The sequence below is a fragment of the Salvelinus fontinalis genome, chromosome 18 (assembly GCF_029448725.1).
Source record: "Salvelinus fontinalis isolate EN_2023a chromosome 18, ASM2944872v1, whole genome shotgun sequence".
Classification (NCBI taxonomy): domain Eukaryota; kingdom Metazoa; phylum Chordata; class Actinopteri; order Salmoniformes; family Salmonidae; genus Salvelinus; species Salvelinus fontinalis.
Genome location: NC_074682.1, coordinates 55,635,084 through 55,641,098, shown reverse-complemented (window position 1 = coordinate 55,641,098; position 6,015 = coordinate 55,635,084). Strand labels below are relative to the sequence as shown.

Sequence of the window (6,015 nt, the reverse complement as noted above, 5' to 3'; positions counted from 1 at the left end):
TGTGATGACAGCTTCTGTCTGCCAGTGTGATGACATACTGTCTGCCAGTGTGACGACAGCTTCTGTCTGCCAGTGTGATGACAGACTCTCTGCCAGTGTGACAACAGCTTCTGTCTGCCAGTATGACGACAGCTTCTGTCTGCCAGTGTGATGACATACTGTCTGCCAGTGTGACGACAGCTTCTGTCTGCCAGTGTGATGACATACTGTCTGCCAGTGTGACGACAGCTTCTGTCTGCCAGTGTGACAAAAGTTTCTGTATCTTGCTCCTCTCCTCTTCTCCCCATCTCCTCCACTCCTTCTCTCCCTCTCTCTTCCTCTCACCCTGTCTTCCCATCTCCCCCCCACTGGGAGAACATTACCCAGGGTAGAACATTACCCAGGGTAGAACATTACCCAGGGTAGAACATTACCCAGGGTAGAATATTACCCAGGGTAGAACATTACCCAGGGTAGAACATTACCCAGGGTAGAACATTACCCAGGGTAGAACATTACCCAGGGTAGTGTAGCATGACTCCTGCCTCTGCTCCAAACCTAACCACGCTGTGCTACAGAGCCTAGTCTACCACGCTGGGAACACAGCTCCCGGGCTACTTTTGACTAGCCCCTATGGATCCTGGTCAAGAGTAGTGCACTAAACAGTGAACAGGGTGCCATTTGGGACGCATAGCCCTGGAGGATTCACACAGACAAAATTAGTTTAGTGAGGTCCAAAAGGAATTGATTGTTGTTAATATACAGAGAGTCAGTCCAACAAGATAATATTGAAATTAGGATATGATTAATAGTAAATTACATTTCAACATTTTCCCCACAGCTACTTCCACTTGAGCTAGCATGTCACACATGGTCTGGGTCACTGCGTTACAATGTCCGTTGATTTCTTACAATCGGAGTGGTTCGAGGCCCTGAGTGCTGATTGGCTGACAGCCGTGCTATATCAGACCCGTTTATAATAGCAATAAACCCCCGAGGTGCCTTATTGCTATTAGAAAATGGTTACCAACGCAATTAGAGTAGTAAAAATACATATTTTGTCATACTCGTGGTATACAATCTTACCAAACTTGTCTTAGACATCGTTTTGTTAGTCCGGGAGCTGTGTTCACAGCATGGTTAGGTTAGGCTCTGTAGCACAGCGTGGTCAGGTTAGGCTCTGTAGCACAGCGTGGTTAGGTTAGGCTCTGTAGCACAGCGTGGTCAGGTTAGGCTCTGTAGCACAGCGTGGTTAGGTTAGGCCCTGTAGCACAGCGTGGTTAGGTTAGGCTCTGTAGCACAGCGTGGTTAGGTTAGGTTAGGCTCTGTAGCACAGCATGGTCAGGTTAGGCTCTGTAGCACAGCATGGTTAGGTTAGGCTCTGTAGCACAGCGTGGTTAGGTTAGGCTCTGTAGCACAGCGTGGTTAGGTTAGGTTAGGCTCTGTAGCACAGCATGGTTAGGTTAGGCTCTGTAGCACAGCATGGTTAGGTTAGGCTCTGTAGCACAGCGTGGTTAGGTTAGGCTCTGTAGCACAGCGTGGTTAGGTTAGGCTCTGTAGCACAGCATGGTTAGGTTAGGCTCTGTAGCACAGCGTGGTTAGGTTAGGTTAGGCTCTGTAGCACAGCGTGGTTAGGTTAGGCTCTGTAGCACAGCGTGGTTAGGTTAGGCTCTGTAGCACAGCGTGGTTAGGTTAGGCTCTGTAGCACAGCGTGGTTAGGTTAGGTTAGGCTCTGTAGCACAGCATGGTTAGGTTAGGCTCTGTAGCACAGCGTGGTTAGGTTAGGCTCTGTAGCACAGCGTGGTTAGGTTAGGTTAGGCTCTGTAGCACAGCGTGGTTAGGTTAGGCTCTGTAGCACAGCATGGTTAGGTTAGGCTCTGTAGCACAGCATGGTTAGGTTAGGCTCTGTAGCACAGCGTGGTTAGGTTAGGTTCTGTAGCACAGCGTGGTTAGGTTAGGCTCTGTAGCACAGTGTGGTTAGGTTAGGCTCTGTAGCACAGCGTGGTTAGGTTAGGTTAGGCTCTGTAGCACAGTGTGGTTAGGTTAGGCTCTGTAGCACAGCGTGGTTAGGTTAGGCTCTGTAGCACAGCGTGGTTAGGTTAGGCTCTGTAGCACAGCGTGGTTAGGTTAGGCTCTGTAGCACAGCGTGGTTAGGTTAGGTTAGGCTCTGTAGCACAGCGTGGTTAGGTTAGGTTAGGCTCTGTAGCACAGCATGGTTAGGTTAGGCTCTGTAGCACAGCATGGTTAGGTTAGGCTCTGTAGCACAGCGTGGTTAGGTTAGGCTCTGTAGCACAGCGTGGTTAGGTTAGGCTCTGTAGCACAGCATGGTTAGGTTAGGCTCTGTAGCACAGCGTGGTTAGGTTAGGTTAGGCTCTGTAGCACAGCGTGGTTAGGTTAGGCTCTGTAGCACAGCGTGGTTAGGTTAGGCTCTGTAGCACAGCGTGGTTAGGTTAGGCTCTGTAGCACAGCGTGGTTAGGTTAGGTTAGGCTCTGTAGCACAGCATGGTTAGGTTAGGCTCTGTAGCACAGCGTGGTTAGGTTAGGCTCTGTAGCACAGCGTGGTTAGGTTAGGTTAGGCTCTGTAGCACAGCGTGGTTAGGTTAGGCTCTGTAGCACAGCATGGTTAGGTTAGGCTCTGTAGCACAGCATGGTTAGGTTAGGCTCTGTAGCACAGCGTGGTTAGGTTAGGTTCTGTAGCACAGCGTGGTTAGGTTAGGCTCTGTAGCACAGTGTGGTTAGGTTAGGCTCTGTAGCACAGCGTGGTTAGGTTAGGTTAGGCTCTGTAGCACAGTGCCGTTAGGTTAGGCTCTGTAGCACAGCGTGGTTAGGTTAGGCTCTGTAGCACAGCGTGGTTAGGTTAGGCTCTGTAGCACAGCGTGGTTAGGTTAGGCTCTGTAGCACAGCGTGGTTAGGTTAGGTTAGGCTCTGTAGCACAGCGTGGTTAGGTTAGGTTAGGCTCTGTAGCACAGCGTGGTTAGGTTAGGCTCTGTAGCACAGCGTGGTTAGGTTAGGCTCTGTAGCACAGCATGGTTAGGTTAGGCTCTGTAGCACAGCGTGGTTAGGTTAGGCTCTGTAGCACAGCGTGGTTAGGTTAGGCTCTGTAGCACAGCGTGGTTAGGTTAGGTTAGGCTCTGTAGCACAGCATGGTTAGGTTAGGCTCTGTAGCACAGCGTGGTTAGGTTAGGCTCTGTAGCACAGCGTGGTTAGGTTAGGTTAGGCTCTGTAGCACAGCGTGGTTAGGTTAGGCTCTGTAGCACAGCATGGTTAGGTTAGGCTCTGTAGCACAGCGTGGTTAGGTTAGGCTCTGTAGCACAGCGTGGTTAGGTTAGGTTAGGCTCTGTAGCACAGCATGGTTAGGTTAGGCTCTGTAGCACAGCGTGGTTAGGTTAGGCTCTGTAGCACAGCATGGTCAGGTTAGGCTCTGTAGCACAGCGTGGTTAGGTTAGGCTCTGTAGCACAGCGTGGTTAGGTTAGGTTCTGTAGCACAGCGTGGTTAGGTTAGGTTCTGTAGCACAGCATGGTTAGGTTAGGCTCTGTAGCACAGCATGGTTAGGTTAGGCTCTGTAGCACAGCATGGTTAGGTTAGGCTCTGTAGCACAGCATGGTTAGGTTAGGCTCTGTAGCACAGCATGGTTAGGTTAGGCTCTGTAGCACAGCATGGTTAGGTTAGGCTCTGTAGCACAGCGTGGTTAGGTTAGGCTCTGTAGCACAGCATGGTTAGGTTAGGCTCTGTAGCACAGCGTGGTTAGGTTAGGCTCTGTAGCACAGCATGGTTAGGTTAGGCTCTGTAGCACAGCGTGGTTAGGTTAGGCTCTGTAGCACAGCATGGTTAGGTTAGGTTAGGCTCTGTAGCACAGCATGGTTAGGTTAGGCTCTGTAGCACAGCATGGTTAGGTTAGGCTCTGTAGCACAGCGTGGTTAGGTTAGGCTCTGTAGCACAGCGTGGTTAGGTTAGGTTAGGCTCTGTAGCACAGCGTGGTTAGGTTAGGCTCTGTAGCACAGCGTGGTTAGGTTAGGCTCTGTAGCACAGCGTGGTTAGGTTAGGCTCTGTAGCACAGCATGGTTAGGTTAGGTTAGGCTCTGTAGCACAGCATGGTTAGGTTAGGCTCTGTAGCACAGCATGGTTAGGTTAGGCTCTGTAGCACAGCGTGGTTAGGTTAGGCTCTGTAGCACAGCGTGGTTAGGTTAGGTTAGGCTCTGTAGCACAGCGTGGTTAGGTTAGGCTCTGTAGCACAGCGTGGTTAGGTTAGGCTCTGTAGCACAGCATGGTTAGGTTAGGCTCTGTAGCACAGCGTGGTTAGGTTAGGCTCTGTAGCACAGCGTGGTTAGGTTAGGTTAGGCTCTGTAGCACAGCATGGTTAGGTTAGGCTCTGTAGCACAGCGTGGTTAGGTTAGGCTCTGTAGCACAGCATGGTTAGGTTAGGCTCTGTAGCACAGCGTGGTTAGGTTAGGCTCTGTAGCACAGCGTGGTTAGGTTAGGCTCTGTAGCACAGTGTGGTTAGGTTAGGTTAGGCTCTGTAGCACAGCATGGTTAGGTTAGGCTCTGTAGCACAGCGTGGTTAGGTTAGGCTCTGTAGCACAGCGTGGTTAGGTTAGGTTAGGCTCTGTAGCACAGCGTGGTTAGGTTAGGCCCTGTAGCACAGCATGGTTAGGTTAGGCTCTGTAGCACAGCATGGTTAGGTTAGGCTCTGTAGCACAGCATGGTTAGGTTAGGCTCTGTAGCACAGCATGGTTAGGTTAGGTTAGGCTCTGTAGCACAGCATGGTTAGGTTAGGCTCTGTAGCACAGCGTGGTTAGGTTAGGCTCTGTAGCACAGCGTGGTTAGGTTAGGTTAGGCTCTGTAGCACAGCGTGGTTAGGTTAGGCTCTGTAGCACAGCGTGGTTAGGTTAGGCTCTGTAGCACAGCGTGGTTAGGTTAGGCTCTGTAGCACAGTGTGGTTAGGTTAGGCTCTGTAGCACAGTGTGGTTAGGTTAGGCTCTGTAGCACAGCGTGGTTAGGTTAGGCTCTGTAGCACAGCGTGGTTAGGTTAGGCTCTGTAGCACAGCATGGTTAGGTTAGGCTCTGTAGCACAGCATGGTTAGGTTAGGCTCTGTAGCACAGCGTGGTTAGGTTAGGTTCTGTAGCACAGCGTGGTTAGGTTAGGTTAGGCTCTGTAGCACAGCGTGGTTAGGTTAGGCTCTGTAGCACAGCGTGGTTAGGTTAGGCTCTGTAGCACAGGGTGGTTAGGTTAGGCTCTGTAGCACAGCGTGGTTAGGTTAGGCTCTGTAGCACAGCGTGGTTAGGTTAGGCTCTGTAGCACAGCGTGGTTAGGTTAGGTTAGGCTCTGTAGCACAGCGTGGTTAGGTTAGGCTCTGTAGCACAGCATGGTTAGGTTAGGCTCTGTAGCACAGCATGGTTAGGTTAGGTTAGGCTCTGTAGCACAGCGTGGTTAGGTTAGGCTCTGTAGCACAGCATGGTTAGGTTAGGCTCTGTAGCACAGCGTGGTTAGGTTAGGTTAGGCTCTGTAGCACAGCGTGGTTAGGTTAGGTTAGGCTCTGTAGCACAGCATGGTTAGGTTAGGCTCTGTAGCACAGCATGGTTAGGTTAGGCTCTGTAGCACAGCGTGGTTAGGTTAGGAGCAGAGGCTTATTCCTTCATTCTATGATGTACATCAGTGAAGATAAACTTAGCTTAGTGTCTCAGAAAATAGGTATTTAATTGTTTTGCTTTCCATCTAACTTTCTACTCGTGTAAATAGATAATAGAATAGTGCCTTAATTATTTATTTGCATTTTATTTCACAACCGTAAAATTAACAAATCAAGAAAAGCACTATTGAAATCTGGCGGGTAAATCTTACCAAGATTGTCTTTGACATAATTTTGTTTAGGATAACCACAAGTACAATGCAAAAAACAACCCTGACAGTGTGAAACATCTTGTAGGTACAGTGAGGCATGAATGTGTCCAAGATTCCTCCACCATTGTCTAAAACCGAAGCACAGAGTAGAGAGAGACAAGGAGAATCACTACTATATGTCACATGTAACACACCA

The 6,015-nt window shown here is 49.7% G+C and overlaps 1 long non-coding RNA gene across 4 annotated transcripts; it reads left to right on the top strand.

Moving 5' to 3' along the window:
* The first annotated feature begins 2,785 nt into the window (after window positions 1-2,785).
* On the top strand, window positions 2,786-4,810 carry LOC129815772 (uncharacterized). Of its 4 annotated transcripts, none has more exons than XR_008753472.1 (5): window positions 2,786-3,102; window positions 3,159-3,308; window positions 3,902-4,051; window positions 4,085-4,575; window positions 4,721-4,810. It is a non-coding gene; the product is annotated as an uncharacterized LOC129815772 (long non-coding RNA). The 4 variants fall into 4 exon arrangements; XR_008753471.1 differs by having other exon boundaries at window positions 2,786-3,308; window positions 4,085-4,313; window positions 4,398-4,575; XR_008753470.1 differs by having other exon boundaries at window positions 2,786-3,308.
* Window positions 4,811-6,015: the final 1,205 nt, after the last annotated feature.